At 41.9% G+C, this 12,207-nt stretch overlaps 1 protein-coding gene across 3 annotated transcripts in view; it reads right to left on the bottom strand.

Annotated features, from left to right (window-relative positions):
* The window catches only part of Anxa4 (annexin A4), a 64,386-nt gene extending 52,397 nt beyond the window's left edge, over positions 1-11,989 (bottom strand). The window contains exon 1 of one of the 3 annotated variants that reach the window (XM_005003361.4): positions 11,848-11,989. The gene's annotated coding sequence lies outside the window, so the exon portion shown is untranslated. Of the gene's footprint in view, positions 1-10,456; positions 10,482-11,847 lie in introns of those variants that run through there. The other 2 variants (XM_003468930.5, XM_013151597.3) reach the window with 2 other exon arrangements.
* Between the last annotated feature and the right edge of the window lie 218 nt (positions 11,990-12,207).

Raw genomic sequence — 12,207 nt, 5'->3', positions numbered from 1 at the left:
ACAATAATTTTATTTTACTGTATTACTACCAGTTTTTCTTCGATCCTTTTCATTTTACGGCTGAGGAAACTTGACCCTGAGGTTAAAGTAATTTGCTTACCATGAGTCATTTTGTTCCCCTCCCACCAACCTTAGCCACAACCATTTCTTTTTAAAACACAGCAAAAATGCCCCAAATCAGGGTTATTTGGAAAGGACTAGAATTCAGTTAAAGAAATCCCAAGTGACTGGTGTTTGACTTCCATAAACTGGTTTGTTTGGGTTTTTTGTTGTTGGTTGGCTTTGGCTATAGTAGGGTTTGAACCTAGAACCTCTGCACTGAGATACGGCCCCAGTCTTTTTAAAAAATATTTTAAATTTTGAGACAGTTGCCCAAGCTGGGCTCCAACTTGTAATCCTTCTGCCTCAGACTCCCAGAGTGCTGGGGATATAGGCAAGGGTCACCATGCCAGGCAAACTTGCACCAAACCCACCATAGTAGGTACAGTAAGACCAGGAGAGTGTGGGAAGCCCTGTAATTGGCTGCCACGTTATATCTGCAGGCCGCACCACCTTAACTCCCTCTAAGAGTTAAGTCTGGTAGTTAAGCAGCACCTTGCCTAGCTTGTTTGGCCAATTCAGGAATTATGCTAATCAGTCCGCTTTATGAGTCTGCGCACGGGAATTTTGAAAAATTGAATTAACCTATAACCCTCAGTCTTGCCACTGTTGCTAAGTTACCTGCTGACATCTCAGAACCCAACTTCTTCTTCCCCAATACCCTATATATTTGATACTCATTCCTTAAATAAAGGAGACTTGATGGGCCTTCGTCTTGTCTCCATTCTTTGTATCTCCTTTCCTTTTCATCCCCACTCCCCCTCTAGGGTCTCCGCAGACTTACCCGCAGGCCGGGACAGGAGTGCACTGATAAGCTTAACAGAGGGCTTTTTTTTTGTCTTTTTCCTTTTTATCGGTACCAGGGATCAAACTCACGACTGCCTGCTTACAAGGCAGGCGCTTATGCCACTGAGCTAAATCCCCAGCTCCAACAGAGGGCTTTTTAAGTAAAGAATTAAGCTGTGTTATGTACATGTACCAACTCCCCATGATAAATGAATTATTATATATTGCCAGCATACACTAATAAGAAAAAAATCCTGATTGGCTGTCACTTCTGTCTTCATTGTGAATATCTGCCACCTAACTGATTCCAAGTTACTAACATAACGTTCCTGAAGTTCGAGTTGAGACTAGATGGGCAGTAACACATCATTAACTGATATATCTACCACTTAGATATAACAGATTACAGTAAAAGATAGTAAAATATTAGGAATGAGTTATTTTAAATGAAATTTATTTATAATATTTATATTTTAATATATTTATTTAATCATAACTTCATATATCATTTAATTTTAAATATTGGCTGAATTTAAAAGTCAGCTTGCTTTCCAAGATGATAATATGTAATCTATTAACAGGTGATTTCTTACTGTTATGTTTTTTTTTTGTAGTTCTGTATTATGTGTAACCTTACGCTGCTTTGTTTTGTTCTGTGTTTTTCTCTTTTTCCTCTTAAATAAAAAAAAAAAAAAAAGTCAGCTTGCAAAATCCCTGGCAATTCAACCATCAGCTATCACGAACAATACAAAGACACTTCAGCATACCCCTAGGAGACCAATAGTAATGACAAGAAGATTTATTTCAATACGACGGTAAAATATACACAGAATTTATCACTTTAATGCTATTAAAGTGTGTAATTCTGTGATATTAAGTACACCCACACTGTCCTGCATTGCTACTGTCCATTCTGACGATCTGTCATCACCCCAAAAGATCTGTCCTCACTGAATTCTAACTCACGCCCCATTTCTTCCTCACCCTTAGTAACCTCTACTCTGTGTCTATGAATGTGACTGTTCCAGGTGCCACATACATGCAGAATCAATATTTGTCCTTTTATGCACAGATTATTTATTTCATTTAGTATAATATTTTCAAGGTTCATGCATGTTGTAGCATATATCTGACTATTGTTCAGTTTTAAAGTGAAAGCAGGATTTTTAGATTAGCATTTAGGGTCACAGCTAGTGTCTGGATGACCATTCCAGCCTGGAGGGAGGGTGCACGGACCTTATTTCATCTTTTCATCTCCAAAAAACAGATCCATATCACAGTTACTAAGGTATAGGAGGCCAGATAAATCTTAACCAGACACTAGGATCAAGAGACTTGGAGTAGGCTGGCTTCAATAAGGAACACATAAGAACCCGAGAAGGGTAGAATGTGCCACATACTTGATTAAGATTCTCTTATACTACTGTTTTTATAAAATCAGACCACTATTTCAATATGAAGGAAGTTCACCCAACTTAGTGTGTTCACTGGGGTCTTGTTTAAAATGCAAATCCTTGGGCCTTACTAGATCCAAACTCCAGGAGTAGGTTCTAGCACTTTGGGCTTTAAGAAACCTTCCAAATGATTCTGTGAATTCTCAAGTTTAAGAAGCTTGGTTTTGTGGTAATGATCCCAGATTCCAGGTATTTATATTAAAAAAAAAAATCTCCAAACTCCTGCCCTCCCACCCTGGGCATTTCAGAGGTATGGCCTGCCATTCATAACTTTATATCATGTAAGGGCCTATGGGAAAGGCTTAAAGAGGGGAGTGCATAAATCTGACTCCAAAAGAGCTGTATTCACTAAAGCACATGGAAACAGTGGCGTTCTCAGAACCAGTCCCTGAAAATATGTGTTATTCCTGGCAGGCTGATCTGGTATTTTATAATATTTGTGGGACTCCAGATTAATTTCTTTTCCCACACAGTGGAGCTGCCGTGGGCTGTGATGGAGGAAGCAGGCAGAGAATCTAGAACAAGAGCTGAGTTTCAGGTCCTGGTCTGCCCTCCAGATTTAACCCCATTGCTGAGAGCTGGCTTATTCTAATATGAAACTGGGATGGTTGAAACTATCGTCAAGGATTTCTTTGAGAATTTACAATGATGTCAACCTCCTCTGCCCTCTCCCCCTGCCCTTAAGAGTATCTTTTTTCTGTTTTGGGGTGGGTCTTGGTAAACCAGGATGGTAGGGCTAGTCCAGGAGGAATTAATGATTGGCCAAGGCAGCTCATTCCAACTGCCATTAGTGACTTAGGAGTAGCCATATGGCTCACTTCTAGCCAATGAGAAATAAGCTCAACTCTAACAAGTATTTTTGGGAGAAAGAAAACTTCCCAGACTAAAAAGTCAGTTAACTGTAAGGTCCTGCTTTCCTCTGACCTTGAGTATTATAAGATGTGATGTCCAGAGTCATGGGCTCTAATTAATATAAAGTGCCCAGAATGGCACCTGGAGGGAAGTTCTCACGCTCAAAGGTCACAAAAAATCACCTGCAAGCATTTAGAAATACATATTTTGGGGGAGACCCTGAACTCTAGAACTCAAGTCAGTAAATCTTTGAGCAAGGCCCAGAGACCTTACTTAATTCAGTTAAAATAAACAGCCCAGTTATTCTCTTCTCACGAATGTCCAGGCCCTGATTCTTACTCAAGTGGCCTTCCCAGTTCTAGAACTGCCACTGGCTGTGACATAAGCACTCATGATTTTCCTTAAATATTTGTTTTGCCCCTATCATGTACTGTCATATACATGGCAGGAGAAACAAAGATTGAGGAGATGTGAGCTTGCTCTCAAGGAGCAGGTAACCCAATAGAAGAAACAGCAGGTGTCTAGCTAATCTGATGACAAAGCAGCAGGTGCGAACTATTATCAGAGTTGCCGGGTGGCAGAAGGCGGAGGAACTTTCCTGAGAGATTCAAAGAGCTCTCCCATGACTGAGACTTTGGAAAAGTTTGCCAGGCAGAAAGAACCATAAACATGAGGCTTCAACTGTGATTATAAATAGTAAGATTTACTGGCTAAAAGAATACTTAGTTTGGAGTTGAGCTGGAACCTCAGGACACTTTAAAGAAGCAGGCAGTAGAATAAAGACTGCAAAGCAAGTTTTCAAAATTGCTTCATTCTGTGAGGTCAGAGGAGGAACTCAATTTTCACGGGAAATCAGCCATTCCCTGGACATACTTTAGCACACACCCATCACGTGTTCAGGACATGCTAGGCCAACAATAGAAGCTGGATAGTCAATGCCCTCGGACTGAGTGGAGGAGTCAGGCATGTAACCAGATGCAGGATGTATGAGCATCCCTCAGATGGAGCATCAGAGAGAGAGGAGGACATAGCAGAGGTCCCTAACCCAGATGAAGTCAATCAGAGAAGACTATGTCCAAGATAAAGGCTGGTGATCTGGACAGGTTAGGGGCAGGGAAGCAGAATCATGTTTCTCCCTGGCTCAGTCTTTGCCTTGATTATTCCCCTTCTGGTAAAAGCCAGCTTTTTTTTTTTTTAAAAACCTTTTATTCAAAACATTTACTACCCTGTGGGAAACCACCTGAGTACTCTCCTTGAAAGATGAGCAGTTCTTTCCATTTTGGATAAACTTGGCCCTAACTCCATGTATTGATGTGTACAGAGCTGCCTAGACCATGTCTTTGTCCCTTCAACTGGCTTTTAGCAATGTAAATTGGGCTGGCTGAGGAGCCGATGTGTAATCTTTAAACCAAGGCGACAGTCACAGTCACCGTTTCCCTGCCCAGTGACCCCCCAGAAAAACATGTTCCAGCCAGGCAGGATGGAGAACCGTGTTCCACACTGTCAGCTGGGACAGCACCTCGAGGCTATGACTTCCCTGGGTGAAAATGATTGTGTATCAGAGCTGAAGCACTGACCCCAAAATATTAGATACTACCTAAGTGTGTTATGCAAGATTATTTTCTCTGCATTTCTTTCTCTCTGCGTATCAGAGGTGATCTCAGGCCTTTTACTTAGCCCAGCTCTCGGAGCCACTCCCTTCAGAGAATTAATAAAACCTGAGTTGGGCCCTGGGTGGTGGCCTTTGTTCCAGTGAACCACCATCTTGGCTGGACTTAGGACTCCCCACCCCGGGCTCCTCATAATTATATACATATCTTAGCGTCTTTATTCTCGCCTTGGGTTGTACTGGAAGTGACAGATTAGAATCAACTTGCTAGGATTCCAATAACTTCTCCATGGGATTACAAATATAAAACTTCTGGACTGAGTCAACATCTAGGAAACAGCTCTCTATACTATACAACTATTTTGGGTACTGGGCAGATATAAAAGAAAATAGAAATTTAGTTTAGTTTTGGTTTTGGTTTTTTGGTACCAGGAATCAAACTCACAACTGGGTGCTTGCAAGCTTGCAAGGCAGGTGCTTCCGCGGCTAAGCTAAATCCCCAGCCCCCAAAAATAGAAATTTAGGATCCAGCCTAGAAGTTCTTGATGGAATCCTGGACCCTCTGGGAAAGTGATGGCAAACATTTTAGAGCTTTCAATGATAATAAACAGCGCTCCGCAGCACATGTGCCACGGTTCACCACCACTGGTCGAGGGCCTGTTTTCCACACTGATCTTCCCCATTTCCCCAAGGCCTCCAGGAGGACTTGGGTTTCTGAGGGCCTCAAGCTCCACCCTTTGAAACCATTCTGCTCTGAGCAGTGTGTTGCAGCTCCAGTGTGCCGTGGACTTCCCTTCTAACCATGTCTGTGCATAAGCCCTTCTTCTCCTAACCCACGCACAACCTAAAGGCTCCCATGCAGGAAGCCTTCTCTGATTGTCCACAATGGATTTAGGGGTACCTCCCCTGTCATTCCAAGGGAGTCACTTATCATATAGTCCTGTTGTTTATTTGTTTATGTTTTATTTGTTGTATTTTGCCAGGGTCTTGCATGTTGCTGGTATCAAATTCTTGGACTCAAGGGATCCTTTCCCTTCTGTCTCATGTCACCATACCTGACTCAGTCTTAACGATTTTTTTTTTTAAAGAAAGACAACGGCCTTATGATTTTAAATTGTTGATTCATTTCTCTTCCTTGTATGAGGGTCTATGTGCCTCACTCTTGAATTTCTAGTGCCTGGTATATAATAAATGAATCTTTGTCCCTCTGGCAGGAGCCACTTACCTCCTGCCTAGGTTCTGATCACACGAGTCCCTGAGGTGCTGAGCCTCCAAGCCTGCCTTTGATACAGGGACAACTCCTGATCCCACAGCATGGGCCACCAAAATCAAGGTTCAGTACCTTATCTTGGTTCAGTATCTGTTTTCTCAGACCCATATTCCAGATGCTTGACACTAGATTTGGCTTATAGGAAATAGCTGGTGAACATTACCTATGCTTGGGACACAGAGGTTCCAGAACACAGTGAGACAGAGCCCTCATAGACTAAGGCAGTCTAGCTGAAGAGCAGATCCAGGCTCTGAAGTCAAGGCCAGACTCCTTGGGTCCATGATCTGATATTGCTGCAAGGTCTTTCTCTTTCCCAGGAAATTTATCCATTCTACAGGACCTGGTGTAGTCACCTCCTCTCTCTGCTTCTGCAGCTAAAGACTCAATGGAACCCTTCAGCCTGCTTAAAAACAGCTTTCCCTGCCATCCATCTCAAGGCACCTTACATCCTTTGGGAATCAGCTAGCATGTCACAAAATGAATTAATAACCCAATGAAAACACAAGGGAAGAATGACCAGTGGTTACTCCATCCTATTGGAAATGGAAGTGTAATTGCATGTTAGCTCTTTGTACACAAATAAGGAAGTATAGGATCATATAATAATTTCAAGGTTGGAAAATCTGATAGTTATATATATCATTTCAACCTTTCCCTCTTTATAAGCAAAGTAAATTGAAAGGTGATGGCTATAATTCTTTGTTTTTAAAAAAATTAATAGATAATATACAAATGATATAATTCAAATACAAAAAGGTACACAGTGATGTCTATGAGAGTCTCACACACCTCACCTCTGACGTAATCCACATCACTACTGTAATTTTCCTTTATCTCTTCCCAGAAGTACTTAAGCAAGTACTTATCAAGCATGTAAGAACAGAAATAACTTCCATCATTTTATGTACAGAAATAGCAGCGTACCATGCAAAGCTGTACTCTGCTTTTTTTTTTTAAAGAAAAAAGTGCACTTCAATATTCTATATTGGTCCCTATTGACATGCATCTCTTTTTAACAGTATATTGTATTGTACTGCATGGTGCTTCCATAATTAACTTATTCTTTTCTGATGTTTAGATTCTTTCCAATCTTCTACTAAAAGAAGACCGTGACCTATGTATCTTTGAACATGTCTCTACACACATCCAAATATATCTTGCTAGAATGAAAGGTAAAACACATTTGTTTCTTTAACAAACACTTCCAAATATCAGGACAATTTTTAACATTTTAGATATTTTCTAGATATCTATCACTGGATTTAAAGGAAATTTATAAACCCCTCTATATGAAAAATGTTAACTATGTGTTTACTTTTTTCAAGAGGAAATCCATCATTTAAATCATATTCTTATAGAGGTCTGTATTGCTTAGAAGGTGAACTGCTGAGTCAATAGATCCTTGTACAGCACCAAAAAGAAGCAATAGCAAAAGTTGACACTAAGTTGAATCCAGAAAAATGCCTTGCATTTTTTTTATACTTTGAGTTTCTCATGAGAGAAAACATGTGATGTTTAAGTTTTGTGTCTGATTTATTTCATCTAACATAATGGTGTCAAAGTGCATCCATTTTTCTAGAAAGGACTCAACTTTATCCTTCTTGATAGAAGAATAGTATTCTACTATATATAAATACCTCATTGCTTATCCATTCATCTACTGATGGACACTTATGTGATGCTGATTGTAGATGTAACATTCACTTTAGTTTTTATGGCCAGCAGTCTAGACCAAGAAGCAATGTGGTAATTTAGTGACATCAGACAACCTAAACCTAAAAAACAAAAAACAACAACAACAAAAACCCTGAACCTTTAAAACATTCTTCAAAAGTATTAGTATACATGTTTACAGCAGTAGAATTCATAATTGCTAAGTTTTGGAAGCAGCCTATATAACCATCAACAAATAAATGGATAAAGAAAATGAGGTATTGATACACAATACAGTACTGCCCTACTGTAAAAATATATTTGAGTCCTCTATAGGAAAATGGATGCACCTTCAGGCAATAATGTTAAGTGTAATAAATCAGATGCTCAAGTTTAAATATCACATGTCTTTTCTTATATGAGAAAAAGCACAAATAATTTACACAGAAAAATAAAAGATAATTGGAAGTAGTGAGACAGATCTTTCACAAATGATAAGAGAACCAAGACATGGAAGAAAAGGAAGGAGAAGGGCTGGAGATTTAGCTCACTGGCATAAGCACCTGCCTTGCAAGCAGGCAGTCGTGAGTTCGATCCCTGGTACCGATAAAAACGAAAAAGACAAAAAAAGAAAAAAGAAAAGGAAGGCGAATGAAAGAGAAAATTTAAAAAATTATGATGTATTATGCACAAGTGCTAACTCAATGACTATAATAATCATGTACTGCAAACATGTGCTGATAAAAATTAAAAGAATTTTTGAAATGAGGTGGTTTAGGTTCCCATTGCAAAATCTCTCAGTCCAATTCAAATACAACCAAACACTAACAAATTGCTCCCAGTAAGACCAATAACATGCTTTAGAAATCTTAAGTTCCTACGGGAGTTAATGTATTAATCCATCTCAATTTTAATTATGTTAAATAACAAACAAAAACTTACAGTTGGAGCTAAAGGTCTAGAAGTGATACATATATTGGTGTAAAAGTATTAAGACCAAGTTGAGTTTAGAGGGGGAAAAATCATGTTGTTAAATCGCAGAGGAGTGTAATGGGTATAACAAAGAAGTATCTTTAAAATTTTGTTTGCTAAATTGCTGAGGCTGGGCTTCATCTTGTGATCCTCCTGCCTCAGTCTCCCAGAGGGCTGGGATTAGAGGTGTATTAACTACCACATCTGGCAAAACAAGCAAACAACAATCCCCCCCAAAACACCCTATTCTTACAAATGAGATTTTAGTATTTATGTTATTACACAGAATTTCAGCATTACCTAGTTTGTAGCATAGTGACAAGCCGGCATTTCCCTGAGAAAGTCATGTTTTTGTTAATATTACATTCAATTTATCAAGTATGCACATATTTATATAAATGTTTCTAAAGCATAGTTTCTCAAAGTGAGGTCCTAAAAACATCTGAATCACTGTCATGCTGGTAGCCTGTTTAATATGCAGATTTCTGGACCCCAATCTATCCTATTTGATGGAGATTCTGAGGAGTGGAGCAAGAATTTGTATACTGCACAAGCTCCCTGAGGGATTCTGATGTACCATGAAGCCTGGGAACTAAGACTTTAAATGTCATCTCAGCTTAATTTTCTCCCTTTACAACCTCAGCAGAAAAAGGTGATAGAGGTCTCACCCTCCCAACAGCCATCCAGCTGATGGCCTTCAAAAGGCACGTCTTCAAACTCAACAAGTCCACCATTCAAAAAATTCCAATCTATTCCTGCCCAGTGCCACAATGAAGAAGTTTATTCACTCAACCACGTGCCAAACTCCTCAAGAATTTAGTGCCACTACTGGGTGAATGTGGCAGTGCATGCCTGTAAAACCCAGCTACTTGAGAGGCTGAGGCAGGAGGATTACAAATTCAAGGCCAGTGTGAACAATTTAGCAAAACACTGTTTCAAAAAAACAAAAACTGAGGATGTTCTCATGGTAGAACATACTCTTAGTTCCATCTCCAGCACAGGGGGAAAGAAAAGGAATTTAGAGCTGCTAATGTATACCTCCACCACCAGAGACTCACAGGTTTTCCTTTTTTGTTGAAATAAATCCAGTTCTTTTGTGTGTGTGATAACGCAGATGGCACCTAGGTCCTAGCCCACACTAGGTAAAGCACTCTACCACTGAGCTCCAGCTCCAGCCAGCTTCAATTCTTCCAACTCTGTTTCATATGACACCCTGACAAGAAGCTGGAGAGATGGATTCACAGCTGGGCAGACAGGAGAAGAGAACAGGCTTTGGTATCTACATCTGAACTTAAACCTCCATTCTTCAGTTATCCGACCTTGACCTTGACCCTGACCAACGACTGTGGCTTGGAACCTTGGTTTTCTCATCTGTAAAGCTGTTAACCCCATTTCAGGTTGAAGGATGATTAGATGAGCGAGCTTTGACTGTCAGGGCTAGAGTTAGGGTTAGGGTTAAGGAGGACGAGCTCAGCAAGTAGCCCTCACTGCAGAGAAGACAAGGCCTCAAGAGCCAGGTGTGGACCAAATCACGGACAAAGTCCAATCAATACTTTTTTAAAGTTTCTTGAGTCAGATTAAAAAGTTATATGATTTTTTTATTCTATTATAAAATACATCTTTCATGCTTTCATATAAAAAGTGTTTTTAATCCTCAAACATTTGGATGAAATTGAGTTCCAAGGGAAATCCCTTCTCGTTTATTTTATAATTTGAAGAACTCCCAGGTACACTGCCCTCTTCCCCGTGCCTACCACTCACCTCTGTCTCCTTTAGAGAAGAGCAGACTCAGCCCACGAGCAGATATGCAAGATCAGAAAAAAGACTTCTGAGTGGCTGGACATAAACAGAAAAAGTGCTGCAGGACATGAGTCTGGGGGTGATTAGGAAGCTCTCCCTCTAAACTGTTTTCAGAGGAAAATTATTCCCAACCAAATGCAAGGACATCTAAGAGGAAACTCACACAGGCTGCTGATCCAGTAATTGTGTGTCTGTGTGTATATGGGTATATGTATATGTGCACATACAGAGCCTGCCAAAAACAGGTATACATCAGGAAAAGAAAAACCTTATATAAATAAGTATTTTAATACTAAATTTATTGAAACCTCATGAAATTAATACAATTTAGTTACCTCTGGCCTCTACAGTTATAAGAGGTGCTCAAAGTGGTAACCATTAGCTTCCAGACATTGATCTTTGGGTCAACTGCTGAAGTGTGTATGGTTTTTTTTTTCTGACTCTGCTCCCAAATCAGTAGCAGTCTGATTTGATCTGGCCTTTGGAAGTCAGCAGGTGCTGAGTGGCATGATGTTACCCGCTTTCTCATTCCTGTCTCCTTCCTCTCCTACCTGATCTTCTACCACTCTCTCATCTGGGAATTCACGGGCAACTGAAGAGCTAGGGTTTGACTATTCATACAGTGCCTGCAGTGTTAAGGAGTGTGCTGTCCTGGAATTAATGAGCCGTGGGAGGAAGAGGGCTCCCACCCAGTTACTGAGAGCTGGTTAGAGACCACATGCACAATTTTGAGGAAAATTGTGAGTGTCTCCAGATCCACAATGCTCCAAAGCGCTCCCAGGAGTCTTGCGTCCACTTGGGGAACACTTCAAGGAGGCACAGTGTTAAAAAGCCATCCTCTTTGGCCTCCTAGTCTTCAGCTCATCTAAGCCAGGAGGACAGTGGCACTGTACTCTGGCAAACACAAGCCAAGGAGCTCATAACAGCAAGATTCCTGTGTGCCACGCACTGTGCTGAGGCCACCAGACACAGAAGGAGGGTCAAGGGCGAGAGATTAAGGATAAAGAGTATGTTTCTTAAAAAGAGAAAAGAGAATTAAAAAGTAAAACCTAAAAGATATTAGACTAGGCTGCAGGAAGTATTACTCTCGATCCTGTCTTTTTAATGCCCAAGCCCAGAATATAGAGTCAATAACCACTCAGGTCTCTGGCATCGAGGGTCCTCCGTACGGTGCCCGGGATAAGGGCCACGTTCCTGCCCACAGGGAGTGATCCCGGGTCCTCCACCCAGTGGCGGCGGGCACTCCCTTCCCGGCGGGCTCGAGGCTGGGAATCCCGGGAGGTGCTTGCAAGCCTTTCTCCCCTGCCCGCCCCACTTTCCCGGGCTCTGCACCCCGGGTCCCAGGACCTCACCTGCCGCGCCGAGACCACGCCGCGATGCGCTCTCCCTCTGCGGCTGCGGAGGACGCGCCTCGTCGGGGCCGAGCCGCGCGTCTTATCCCGGCGGACCCGCCCCACTTCGGGGTGGAGACTGAGCCCGAGTTCCTGGTTGTCTGTCTGCCCACGGGACCGGAAAGTCCCTCCCAGGGCGAGCGCACCTAGGCGCCGGAGCGCGCACCCTGGGCGGAGCTGGCGTTGCCCCCTCGGGGCCCGCACCCCGCAGTGCCCGCCCCCCACTCGGGGCTCCGGCTCCTGCCCCTCCTGGATCGCGCAGCCCGCGGGCACCGCCGACCCGGGTCCCGTCCCTGCAGAGGGGATCGGAGACCTTCGACG

This window comes from Cavia porcellus, unplaced genomic scaffold, assembly GCF_034190915.1.
Source record: "Cavia porcellus strain 051 isolate PalLab524CR breed Dunkin Hartley unplaced genomic scaffold, mCavPor4.1 scaffold_18, whole genome shotgun sequence".
Lineage (NCBI taxonomy): Eukaryota > Metazoa > Chordata > Mammalia > Rodentia > Caviidae > Cavia > Cavia porcellus.
Note: the sequence above shows the minus strand (reverse complement) of the source record. Positions and strands in the feature narration are given on the sequence as shown.